A 14,016-nucleotide genomic window follows, 5' to 3' on the forward strand; every position below is an offset into this window, starting at 1 on the left:
TGCTGAACTGTGTTTTGACAACTCCTCTCTTTCTAACTTATGTTGCTTTACCACCACTACCACCCATTTCATTATATGAACAATAAAATCTTGCAGATACAAACATGATAACATAGACAGTGGCCTGATTCGGACATAAAAGCTACACTATGATTAAGGGCTTCACTACGCAAGGCTAAAATCCCACATCCATACCGAGGCTTCTGCTTCCAAATTCTTTGCATGATTAAGATCAGCTCCATGCAAGGCTGGACACATCCTTTGAATCCTTTCTCCGCATGTTCTATACATTTCATTACATAGCCACTAGATGGCGCTGCTAATATTAATATCAGATTAACATTCCTTATCAGGTTATCTCTGATCTTTTAAAAAGCGGGATAAAGGTCAAAAGGCATGGGAGTTGCCCAGGAGATTGAGACTTCCATGAGTGACCAATCATGAATGTGCAATAAAAGCCTCATTCAGAGATGCTCTAAGTATTACATGCATGAGCATCAGGCTCGTCCTCTCTCCCTCAATTTTTTGATGAGGACAAGGTCAGAAGCTTTTGCTTCCATCTTCAGTTAACCACTGTTTAAAATTAAGTCTGAACACTAAACTGTGGTTAATCTTAACTATGGGCAGCACACAAGCCTGACTACATGCCAGCAGGATCCACCACTAGCACAACAAGGAGACAGTCAGATCAGCAGAGCTTGCAGACAGAAACTCCACTAACCTGACCTGATTCAGAATAAAGCCTATCTACTTGTTTCTGCGGTTGCTTTTTGAACTATTAGCTTTCTGATGTATGAGTGGTGGGTCCGTGTAAAAAATCAAGTGGGAGCACAGTGGCTGTACTGAATACTGCCCACTGGTATAGTGAAACAAGCCAACTTCATGAACCAATTTTAACTAAGATTTAGGTAAATAAGCCAATTTCATAACCCATGATTTGAAGTCGGCTTGTTTCCTTAAATCGTAGGGGGAAAACCTGCATCTCTCCAGACACTGTTGATCTACATCCCCCATCACCTATGACCATTTGCCATGCTTGCTGGGGTTGATAGAAATTGGAGCCCAGAGGGCCACAGATCCTAAACCACAGTTAAGTAGAACCAGTTTGCCTGAACTCAAATATAATGACAAACTGTGGTTAGTTAAAAATGGAGTAAAAGATAAGCCAAAGGCAAGAGCGGAACCAAGGAATCTTCTACAACTGCACTAACGTTATAAAGCCCTGAGGAAGAACGCAACCGCGTTCGAAACGCGTAGGCACCTGGCACTTTAATAAATCTTTTACTAATAATATTATTGTAGAAGATTCTTTGGTTCCGCCCTTGCCTTTGGCTTATTTTTTATTCCCCTACGGGGTTTTCCTTCTTTTCGCACTAGTTAAAAATGGAAGCAAAAGTTTCCAATCTCCTACTTTTGTCTGCACCAAGGCAAGAAAAGGGAGCGGGGAGGTGACAAGCCCAAAACATGTTCAGGTAATGCTAAACCATAGTTTAGTGATAAATCTGAACGAGATCACAGAGTCACATTTCACTTTTTTTTTTTTTACCTATGGGAAATACATTTCCTTGCCTATGGAACACAACCATTCAGCAGCATGACTAGGATATGATTTTCATTTCCCTTGTAAGTGAAAATATGTTGCTCTTCTGCGATATCATATGGGAACAATAGCCATGGCCTGCACTGCACACAACTTTAAAGGAGCTTAGCAGAGGTAGAAAGATAATAGGAACATAAGGACCTGCCTTATACCAACTCAGACCATGGGTCATAGAATCATAGAATCATAGAATAGTAGAGTTGGAAGGGGCCTATAAGGCCATCAAGTCCCACCCCCCGCTTGATGCAGGAATCCACCCTAAAGCATACCTGACAGATGGTCCATCTAGCCCAGTACTGTAGACACTGACTGGTAGCCGCTCTCCAGTGTTTCATGCAGGAATTTTTCTAGCCCTACCTGGAGACGCTGGGGATTGTGCCAGAGACCTTCTGCATGCAAAGCACGTGGTCTACCACCGAGCTTCAGCTCTTCCCCAAGGACCCTACTACATCAGAGACAACAATTGGACTAGTCCCGATTTTATAAGCATACTTATCATAATGATCAACATATATTAATGTAATCAAAAAAAGTTTTGATTCGTCTTTTACTTAAAAGTGCTTGCCTGAACACACATGCTGAAAATGAAAAAATACAAATACAGAAAACAAGCTAACCTTCAATTAATTTTGCTTCCGGTAGGGGTATTAGGAATACATTGACCAAACAGAAGCCTTTGACCTGAACTTTCACCTGTGAGCCATTCCGAGAATAATTTGTCTTGCACTACAGACCTCCATCCAAATTAGATGAGGCATGAATATTTTTCAATGGTATAAGGAAAATATAGATGAGGCTATTTTAGAGGTATAAGGAAAATATAGATGCGGCTAACCAAATAATTTTGTAGACAGGTATTCCCAAACATTTCACTGAAGTGACCTATAGATTTCTTTGTTCAGAAATGATGCATTGCCCTTAATTTTACTTCTCCAGTCGCTTCTGTTGCTTTGACTAACCCTGAAGTCTCCTTTGCTTGCCATGTAGTAATCATTTTTCTATTGCAAAAATGGAAGGGAGACAGAATTTGCCGTGGTGGGGGCTATGTTGACATTCATCGGCACACTGCTATCTTGGGTAGCAATTTCTTTTTAAGTAAAACTAAAACAAGAGCTCCCCCACCCCTACTCTCTCTCTCTCTCTCTCTCTCTCTCTCTCTCTCTCTCTCCTGCTCAAATCCCTCATTTCCACTCTGTTGAGATCATCTGACTGTACTCATGGTGATCTAATCTGTTACATAACCAAAACACACAGAGGCAAAGTCTGCAGTCCACTCAATGCTGGAAGCTATTGAGACTTCAAAGGGAGGATCTCTATGCAAGACAGCTGCAGAACCAAACCTTTAATAATGAAAGGATATGCTAAGAAAAATAACAGTAAGAGACTGGTTCCTAGGGAGAACTGCCGGAAAGCTTAAAGCGTTGTTGGTTTTTTTTAGATTTCAGAGATAGAAGAGACAATATATCTCCAAGAAATATGTGAGAAACATCCTGTATGTTTATTTTCTCAAACCCCTGTTTTGAATTGGGCAGAGTATTGTCCGACTTTTGAAAACAGCATTTGATTTGGATTCATTCCTTTTGGTTGAAATTTGTATCCTCCTAAGGAGGCTACAATTATTATTAAAATGAGCACAATTATGATTAGACATTCATAATCAGCACTGGTTTATCAGTGCCTGGTTTTCAGATGCAAGCGATAACCCCCATGTTCAGAGGGAGCATCAATATCCTAATACCTGATACTGAAGTCATGCAACAGGACAGGAGCGATTGCCTTCATAGCCTGCTTGTAATCTTCCAGAGGGAATTTGGCAGGCCTTGCCTAAAAACAGAACACTGGACCAATTTCATCCTTGGTCTGGTCCAGCAGGACTGTCCTTAAATTAAGATTTTTTTAAAAAAGGATAAATCTTCCCAAGTTAAATGTCATTCACAATCGAGAAGTTTTAAGCTATGCTTTTATATCATAGCTTAATTTAGTGATGCATCTCATTATTAGCATTTCATAAGCAATGCTTACTAATCCAGTGTCTGGGTTCACATGGTTTTCTACTACAAGAACAAGTTGCAGAGAAATTGGGCTTGTTCCCTGACCACACGCACACTTTAGCAAGCCAGAAGAGGAGAGAAAATCTTCAACCTTCAATTTTAAACAAACCACAGTTCTCTGTAATATCCAAACTCAGGGAACAATAGTTTGATTAAAACAGCCTTTCTCAATCTTCTGCCCTCTGGATATTCTGGGCTTCAACTCACATCAACTTCATCCAGCTCAGCCACTGAGCAGGAATTCTTGGAATTATAGTCGATGGTGCGGCTAGGGCTGGACATTGAAGATGAAGTCCAGGGTCCCGCAGCCTTTAGGACAGGGGTCAAATGGCCATCCAGAGAGCAGCAGGTTTGGGATGGGTCAACACCTAATCTGGAAAACACCATTATTTCTGAAGTCATGCTTGTGCTATGATCTGAGTTAAAGTGAAAAACTGAGCATGCTTATAATATTTCTTTTTTTATCCTGACTAGCAAACAAGTGCGTTGTTGTTGTTGTTTTGCTCTAACATAACAGGGATGTAGAAGCAGTTGTAAAACATGGAACAGCAATCAAGAAAGGAGAAGAGAAATGTTAATTCTATGCTTCACAACTGAAATAATAAACATGGCCGTCTAAAGCCCCCCCCCCCCCGCACACACACACACACACACACACACACACACACACGACTATTAAATCCAGGGACTAAAATTACCAAGCTGCACCACTGTTTGTAGTCCAAAAATCTGAAGGGCACGAGGTTGGGAAAAGTTCGGTTTAAAACCTGGCTGGTGAGAATAAGTCGACATCAAGCCACGGTTTCAAATCCTGGCTAGTTTTCAAACTATAATTTAAAACAGGGGTGCATGCACACCCCATCCTTTTTTGCAGACCCCAAATAGCCATGCTGCTGAATTGCCACAGAATTTTAGCAGCGCGTATCTGTGTCAAGAAAAAAATCCCTTTAAAACAAGACACATGGGAAGCCTTATTTAAAGGGAAAATTCTTTCCCCCACCCCCACCCTCCAACAGTGTGCCACTGAAATTCTGTGGCAACTGAGCAGCAGCAATTTTGGGAGGGTGTGTAGCCTGCGGTGCATTTCATTGTGCAGAAATCGGTCCACAGATCCTCCAAATTTGCCCACCCTGGTCTAAACAAACTACATCTCACTGAATACAAATTGCTCAGGGAACTGCAGATAGTTTAAAATCAACAGCCATGGTTTTCTTTTATGTGTGAACTGAGCCAATGAGTTGAATTTACATATAATCATATGTTCATTAAATTTTCAAGTGTACATTCAATCAACACTACATTAATACCTCTGGGTTTGATTTCTAGGAAGAATGATACATCCCATGGCTAGCCATATAAACTGGTTTGGGCCTTAGCTCAGTTAATTAGCCACAATTAACCTGAATTACTCCTACATTGCCTATCATGAATAGACTGGGAATCCAAAGAAAAGGTTGTATTCTCACGCTATTAATAGCAGGACCAAGTAATACTGCTACCACATATATTATAACACAGAGGAATAAATAAATGGAAATACACAAGGCAATTTATGGGATGTTTTTCCTTCTAAATCCCATATTCCCAACTATACTCTTACAGAATGGTATTTTCTGTGTTTTATGATGTGAAACACAATCGTAAATTTTGTTTTTATTACACACTTTTTCCAAACCTGGTAAAGAAGATGAGTACATCAAGAAGGCAACTGTATAATTTCTTTCTACCAACCTTGGTCACTGTTTAGCTCATGGGCAGCTGCAGGAATTCTGCTGGTGGAAGGGCAAACCTGTACGTGATTGTAATTTGTTTATATAGCATATGCTGTTAATGTTTTGAATTTATGCTTTTAATGTTTTAAATTTCTACTTGTATTTTATTTTAATGTTTTGAATTTTTGCTTTTAATGTTTTAAATTTATACTTGTATTTTATGGTATTTTAATTGTGCACCGTCCAGAGAGCTTCGGCTGAGGGGGCCTTATAAAAATGTAATAAATAAATAAAGCACACCTGTGAATTTTTCTTTTGTGTGCACTTTGTTGCATTGAATCACATTCCATGACATTTAGAAGCCTATCCAGAGTAGCCGAAAATCCTGAGAATTAGACAGCACTAATGCAGAGGAGTGTTGCATACTGCCTGTTTGGTGCATTCTCTTCCCCTCCTTATTGCTTTATTATGATTTTATTAGAATGTAAGCCTATGCGGCAGGGTCTTGCTAATTATTGTTTTACTCTGTACAGCACCATGTACATTGATGGTGCTATATAAATATATAAATAAATAAATAAATAAATAAATAATAATCAAGGTTCCTTCAAGAGACATCTTGAGAGATATTTAAAAAACCAAAAGCAAAAAAATAGAAGATGCAAAAACTCAAATCTTAAGAATGCCATGTTATATATGCCCTGGCATCACCACCCTTATCATAACATTCACAAATTCACCTGACTTGTCAAGACAGGGGTCCTCCATGTTAGTGGTTTCTTTAATTGCAGAAACATTGGTGAACATATGTAAAGAATAGCAGTGACTTCTATGGGGAGAGTCATTGGCAGGAGAAGAAGAAATGGGTACACTTGATCAGGGCTGAGCCTAGACTATCCACTTTACTTTTCATATTATTTATTTATTTTATTACGTTTATATACCGCCCCATAGCCGAAGCTCTCTGGGCGGTTTACAAAAGTTAAAAACAATGAACATTGAAAACAGATATACAAAAATTTTAAACCATCAAAAGCATAAAAACAATATTTATTTAAAAGCAATATCGATTTAAAACAGCCACTGTTTACATCAACTAACACAATACAACTTTTGCATAGCTTAAATTTTGAATTGAACAAATGTACTTTTGCAACTACACATTTTTTACTGGAACTGAACCTTTGTGCCTGACTGCACATTTAAGAAAATGCCTGATAGTATCAGAGAACAGCTCTACCATTTCTGGTAGAACTGGTGACTGAACAGTAACAAGGCTTGGGGCACCAGTTTTTCCAAGATATATAGATCTGGCCTCTGAGAAACCTACATCCCAATTTTCTTTTCTCAATGGGAAGAACTGGCAACTGGATAAGTAATTCATTTTCACCTGTGGCTGAAATCACCCATTCTTCCCCTGGCTCCATTCGCCCCTGTAATAGCTCTTAGCTCTGCTTGCCATCCACCCCCAGGTTACACTATCCTGGCAACATCTAACAGGCTTGGGTGCCTTCACAACAGAGTTATTTATTATGACCGATACATAAGAAAATACTGCCGGTATTACACACTGCCAAATGGCACCATTAACTTTTATTACTCACTTATCTCTTATCCTTTTGAAAGCGGGATAAAGGGGGAAACGTGCAGGAGAAGTCCTAGAGGTTGATAACAGTGTGTAAAGGACCCACAAACTTCTGGGAGTGACCAATCACAACCATGCAATAAATCATTTGCATAGAGAAACCCCATATCACATTCCAAATGGAAAAGGAAATGAAAAAGTTTCCCAGATATCAGCAGAACATCTCCTCTCAATGGCTTCCATTGATAAAACATAACCCAGTCATCCTGGACTATTAGCCAGCAATTGACCTAGAAAAGAGATGGTCAGCCAGCAAGCATAATGCCATACTGCAGGGCTACGCAACTTTATTCCCTCCAGATTCCCTACAAATCCCAACAGTCCCAACTCTTATGGCCAATGGTCAGGAACTATGGGAGTTGTAGTCCAAAGCAGCTGGGTGCACCAAGTTGCCTACCCCTGCCATATAATACATTAAAGACAATAATGTAAAATAGATGAAAACTAAAAATGTTGATTGAGTCAGCAACATCTTATGCATGCTTTATGGAGAAAAGCAGGGGTACTAACTTACATGAAAAGACAAATCTTTCATGCAACTATCTAAACTCTGACTTGTGTGAATATTGGCTTCAACTGATGTTGGGATGAGGAGGAAATCATACTGAAGCAGATGTTTGATACAGATTTTGTTGTTTCAGCAGAAATGTCTAAGAAAACACACTTGTGTTTGTTTTGCTGGGAGCCATTAAACCTTTTGCCCATTTTCTAGGCAAACAAGGCATTTTCACAGACAGCTGGCTCCTATCCTAACTGCTTCACCTCTTAGAGATTTCATTCCATGGAACACAGACATGGAAATATGTGTCTTTTTGAATTAAGATTTCAAGGAAAGGTTGTGGCGAATGAATTGCACAGCAAGTCTTTAAAATGAAAACCTCTGATGCCTACAAAACGAAAGATGCAGCACCTGCATATTGATCGGACACTAGAGTCAGAAACAGTTTCTGCTGGGTCTGTGTCCTTGAAAAATAATTTGAAATATAATAGAGTTACCAGCTCTTCACTGGGAGATGGTGCCTGTTCATTGAAATGCTCCCAGAGGGTACAGCTTCTCTACTTTCCACTATGCTGCTGTACTGGTTTCTTTCTCCATCTTCTGTTAGCTGCAGCAATCAGGAGTCTAGTTTCCCCCCACAACAAGCAAGAAAGGACGATTTGAGCAAAGCAACTAGGAAGCTGCAGCAAGGGTATCCTCTATTTGTGTCTTTAAAAAGTCATTTGAAATGAAAGGTAGGCATCCTTTTAAATGGGGGGAAAGACCTGGCAATGCTAATAGAAAGGATTAGACTAAAATCACGAAGACCTTATTCAGACAACACACTAAACCATGGTTAGGCCACTAAGCTTTTTGCAGAAAATGGTTAGCGAGCTTGTTTAAACCGTGGTTATGTAGCCACCATGGTTAGGAATGGTTCACGTGACACACTAATCTCAAAATGCTTAACCACTGTGGCCTAGCGTGTAATCTGAACAGGGTTAAAAATTGTTTGGTTTTGCCATACTGGGTCCATAAAGGATTGCATTTTAATGATATAGTTTTGGCATCGTATACCTTATACTTTACTAGCTTTTTAGCTTGGTGAAAATATATGACATCCTTCCCCACCCTAGTGCTTTCCAGATGTTTTGGAATTCAATTCCCATCAACTTCAGGCAGTATGGCCAATGCTTAGGATTGCTGGGAATTGCAGTCCAACCCATGGAAGGCTCTTATACAACATATTGCAATCTTTTTAAAACCAAGTGTTATTTCGAGTGTGTGTGTGTGTTTCTGCACAATTTAGAAATTCTCCAGTGAACACCAATACCCTATAGCATGCAATTTCTGATTGTGGTCTCTTCCATGTAGACGGAAAGTGATTTCAATTTAGTCTTTTCAGTGCCTAGATAATAAAACGCTTTGGAAATCTATCAAATGTCCAAATTATATCATGGTAACTGGGAAGAAAATATCGCTGCAGTGGTTCCGCTCCTACTTGGATGTCCGATTCCAGAAGGTGGTGCTGGGGGATTATTGCTCTGTGCCGTGGCTCCTAAGCCATGGGGTTCCGCAGGGCTCTATCTTATCCCCTATGCTGTTTAACATATACATGAAGCCGCTGGGGGAGGTTATCCGGAGATGTGGACTGATGTGTCATCAATATGCGGATGATACTTAACACCTGTAATTCTAAGATATATATATATATATATATATCCATATCCCCTTGGCCAAGCTGATAACTTTAATAAACTTTAATATATTAGCTGATAACTTTAATAAACTTTAATGTCATTTCTGTATTTTTGTTGTAGGTTTTTTTTTTTTACCATTAATTTCAATTAGGTTTTAAGAATGATATACCAGTAAACAAAATGATAAACATCAGGGGCAATTTGCGCAAATCAGAGACAATATAAGTTTCATAGAAGACTGAATGTAGATCAGGTTCATTGATCTAAAAGGGACTTTTCAGAGAATACCATGTGTATTTGGTGGGTGTTATTTGTTTGCTTCTTCTTATATAGTTTAGGAAATAGAACTAAGAGCTAGTAAAAGTGATGTCGCCCAAGTACTTTAATTTGACTAGTGAGTCTTTCAGCTAAGATGACTGTCCACAGGCATCCATAGCAAAGATCTAAGGTACTGCTTCTTTTTATGGGGTATCTTTATTTTCCCCCAATAGCAGGAAAGCAGGGCCAGTTTACATTCATCAAAAACAGTTTGCAAAATTTCCGGATTATGTCACATTTCCACCATATATGATAAAAATCCAACATCTGGACAATTACACCAACACTCGGGCCTTACGGTAGTATAAATTTTACTCAGTAATAAAGTAGTTAGATGCCATCTGTAGATTGGTTTTAAAGAATTTTCTCAGATGTTGTAGCTGCTAATTTCTAGTATGATATTGACAGGAACATTTTAAACTTAGAATATTTAATTTAATCCACAACATTAAATAAAATCCACTGTAAAGGCTTTTTAGAAAACTTTATTTCTTTCTTGATCTAACCAAGGTCCATGTAACCAGAAACATACTTTGAAAATATAGTTTTAAATATAAGAAATGGTGTGTCGTATATATTTTCAATGTAATTGACATATTTTAAAATCTTGGCAAAGCCTTTGAAATTTCTGATCTAGAAGTGTTTTGGGAGAAATGACACTCTGAAGGATAGGAAAAAGGGTGAAGCAATAGAAACAAAAGTGCAGTCTTGCTGTTTCAATGGGAAGTAATTTGCGAAGAAAACATATTGAATTCTACTCACCAAGACAGACACAGGAGAGCCACAGTTTGCCTTTCAAACCAGTTCAACGGGGAATCAGTGCCCTGGAGCTGAGTGTGAAATAGCAAGTATTCTGAGAAAAGGACGCAGAGGAGAAATGTTCAGTGCACAATATTTTCAAGCATGTTACATCTAAAAAAAACTTGATCAGGCTCTCCAGCAATCTCAGTAGTACAGTCATCAGTATGCACTTTCAAGAAGACTCAAAAATCAGCTTCCTACCAGATAGTCACAAGAAAGGCCAGTTTTTCTGCATGGGAGGATTCTGTTCTATAAAACATCACTTTAATAATTATAAGACTTTACAAAAGAGGTCACATTTTCTAACAAGTGCCTGATTTAGGGTGCAATCCTATTCATGTTAAGACAGGAAAAAGTCCCACAACTCCCAGCATACCCCAACTAGCAGTGCTGGCTGGGGGATGCTGAGAGTTGTAGGACTTTTTTCTATCTAAACATGCATAGGATCATGTCTTTAATCAATCTTAATTTAAACAAAAATTAAAATAAGTGAATTAGTCCTTAAAAGTTGGGTTTATGTATTTTCTAGCCACTGAATGGATTGAAGCCCACTGCAAACTTTTTTTGGTATTAGAATGGCATTTATTTTCTTATGTATTTCGCAAAGAAAAATATAATAAAAGCTGATGGTTTGTCAGAGAAAAAATGATAACTGAATAACATACTTTAAAAATGTATGTTGAAAGAAAAATGCATCCCTCTCCTAAGCAAAGCTTCAGACAAATCAACAATTCACATTGTATTTGGTAAGAATTTAATGTCAGTAGCTTTTCAAATATGACCTTTTAATTTTAGTTGAAAGAACAGGTGAATTTTTTTCTACTCCAATCCCTATATTCGATTATATTTAACAAAACAGTCCAAATCATAATATTTCACAAATTCTTGTGTTCAACCATATTAGCTCAACACTACTGCAGTCACAGTACTAGGCGGCAATCCATGAGTAAACTCAGCACATCTTTGCTTCAAATTCCATTAGGGTTGTGTGTATCTGTCTGTCTCTACACTCAGGCCTTGCCAGTATGTAGGATTAAACGACTTTCCAAGGTTGAATAAGCCACCATCTGTCTGTTTTGCATGGTGCTGTTTGCCATCCGGGAGGCTTGTCCCTCAGAGCGTGTTCCTACCATATGTCACCCTCAAGTGATCAGCCATGCCAAGACATTTGGGGGGAAAATGACTAAGTCTAGCTGGAAAACCCTCTCTAAAATTCCAGACGAGGTTCTCCGAGGCTGTGTTTGTCAAACTGTTCAATCCTTCCTAACCTCCTGCGGTACCCATCTGCTAGGAACTTTAGAGATATGTCATCCAAATGCAGAAACCCAATCTGGCTGGGTGATGTAACAATACACCGTCTTTTACCTACAGCTCATGCAACTTTAGTCAGCTTCAAAATGCATCTCGAAAGATAAAATTCAACCATTACAAACCTGCACAGAGTTGAGCCTGTTAAAGTCATCTTTCTATACAAATTATCAAATTAATATAACATACAGCCAGTCAAACAAAATCCTTGACAAACCAAAAAAAAAAGAAAGAAAGATGCCAATACAGTAAAACAAACGTTGCTATTTTTTCAGATAAACAAGCAAAATGCTCAAATAAAGGTACAAAATTTATCTCCAAACTTTTAATGATAGGCCTTTCCTTGAAAGAAGTTTTCATACCAGACTGAATGATTTGGGAAAAAGCAAATATGACTCCTCATACCCTCTTTCCTGTAAACCTGCACAAACATTCGTAGGGATGTATTCATGGATACCTATCCATATAGGGAAGATTGGAGCATGTCTTAATATTTAAATAATTATAGATCTTCAAATGACAACAGGATTTTTAAAATGTCCTTGTGTTGTGTCTTTTTTTTCCTTTGGGGTGGGAGAAAAACCAATATAGAGAACAAGAATAAATCACTAGCTAAACTCGCTTTTTTAGCGTCCATACCCACTTTTTATCTTATTTCATTCCATGCTGAACAGAGGGGGTTGTTGCTTAACGTTATTGTGGGACATTATCTGATTTGTTTTTTCTGCACATAGAATGAATGTATACATCATGAATTAGCCTTGTGTATTATCCGCAACTAGCAGAAACTACAAGCTCGCATTTTGAAAGAGGAGTCTCTAAGGGCTTTTCTAGACAAGAGTGTTTAACCTGCTGCTTTGCTTCCGCATTCTTTGCAGAATTAAAATCAGATCTCTATGCAATTTCCCCCTGCTTTCCTGCCTTTCCATACTTTCCACCATATAACATCTAGGTGGTGCAGTGGTATAGCAGAATAACGCAACTAAATTGGTGAAGAGTTGCACTTTGTTTTGTGCTGCCAAAGGATACCAGATTTTCCCCACCCCCACCCAAAAGTGTATTGAAAATGATGATGTCATTTAAAGCACCACTAAACAATCATGAGTGAGCACACAATAAAAGCCTTGTCTAGAAAAGCTGTAAGAATCCAAGTTACATATAAGAAAGCCCAAACTATGAGGAAAAAATGGAAGCTGCGTTGCTAGATAAGTAGTCAAGTAGATCAGGGGCCTGGAAATAAAGCCCTATGAGGTGAGACTGAAAGAACTGGGTATGTTAAGTCTAGAGAAGAGAAGACTGAGGGGAGACATGATAGCACTAGAAAGGTTGTCACACAGAGGAGGGCCAGGATCTCTTCTCAATCGTCCCAGAGTGGAACACGGAATAATGGACTCAAGTTACAGAAAGCCAGACTCCATCTGGATATCAAGAAAAACTTCCTGACTGTTAAACTGGTACAACAATGGAACCAATTATCTAGGGAGGTCATAGGCTCTCCTACACAAGAGGCCTTCAAGATGCAGCTGTACAGCCATCTGTCAGGGAAGCTTTAAGGTGGATTCCTGCATTGAGCAGGGGGTTGGACTCGATGGCCTTAAGGCCCCTTCCAACTCTACTATTCCATGATTCTATGATCAAGGATTTTTTTTTTACTGTACAGCAGTAGCTTATCACTATTGTGCAAAACAGGAGTATTTTCATAATGTTCAACTCTACTGATTTTAATTATGGTTTAAAATTAGGAAGAGATCTAGTAATTTTTAAAATGAGCAGATGGAATAGTCTTTCTTTTTTAGCTTGGGGGAATTACTTCTGAAAGGCAGGTCTGGGACAACCATTTGTACATGATTGTGCACTTTGTCAACAGAGAGCAAAAACAAACCAAGGGGAATTCCCTTCTTCATTTGACAAGTTCTCATTCTGTGGTTTGAGTCACCATTTCTCAAAGAAGCTGCTCAACAGCAAGGTTTTAAAAGAATATAAATCAGCAGAAACTTAATACCAAAATGAATAAGCTAGAAATTAAGTTTAAAAAACTAAGGATGAATACAGACAGAATATTTATAGAGTAGTGAGTCCAATCTGGAAATGTCCTGACTGCGTTTGGTCCAAATGTACTTTCTCCTCCAGGGTCAAGCTCTCAATAAAAACCCTAAACTAAACAAAAACTGTGCAGACACTTTTTAAAAAATAAAGGATCTGTTCAAACAACACACTAAGCTATGGTTAGGGCCACTAACCCCTTTGCAGCAAGTGAGTAATGAACTGTGGCCTTAGCTAGACCTTCCTGATAGCCCGCAATGGAGGAGGGAAGATCTCGCGTTGTGTTTAACGCGAGATCCCTCCTTTGTTTACACGCGAGGCACAACGACCTCAGAAGGAGCGGCATCGCGCCCGCCATTT

General features: G+C 38.8%; 1 protein-coding gene across 3 annotated transcripts in view; it reads right to left on the reverse strand.

Annotated features, from left to right (window-relative positions):
* Positions 1 to 14,016, reverse strand: part of LDLRAD4 (low density lipoprotein receptor class A domain containing 4) — a 326,743-nt gene that overhangs the window by 252,134 nt on the left and 60,593 nt on the right. For all 3 annotated transcript variants that reach the window (XM_063130543.1, XM_063130544.1, XM_063130542.1), the window contains exon 2: positions 10,267 to 10,357. The gene's annotated coding sequence lies outside the window, so the exon portion shown is untranslated. The remainder of the gene's footprint in view (positions 1 to 10,266; positions 10,358 to 14,016) is intronic.

Source organism: Elgaria multicarinata, chromosome 7 (genome assembly GCF_023053635.1).
Source record: "Elgaria multicarinata webbii isolate HBS135686 ecotype San Diego chromosome 7, rElgMul1.1.pri, whole genome shotgun sequence".
In the NCBI taxonomy this organism is placed as follows: Eukaryota; Metazoa; Chordata; class Lepidosauria; order Squamata; family Anguidae; genus Elgaria; species Elgaria multicarinata.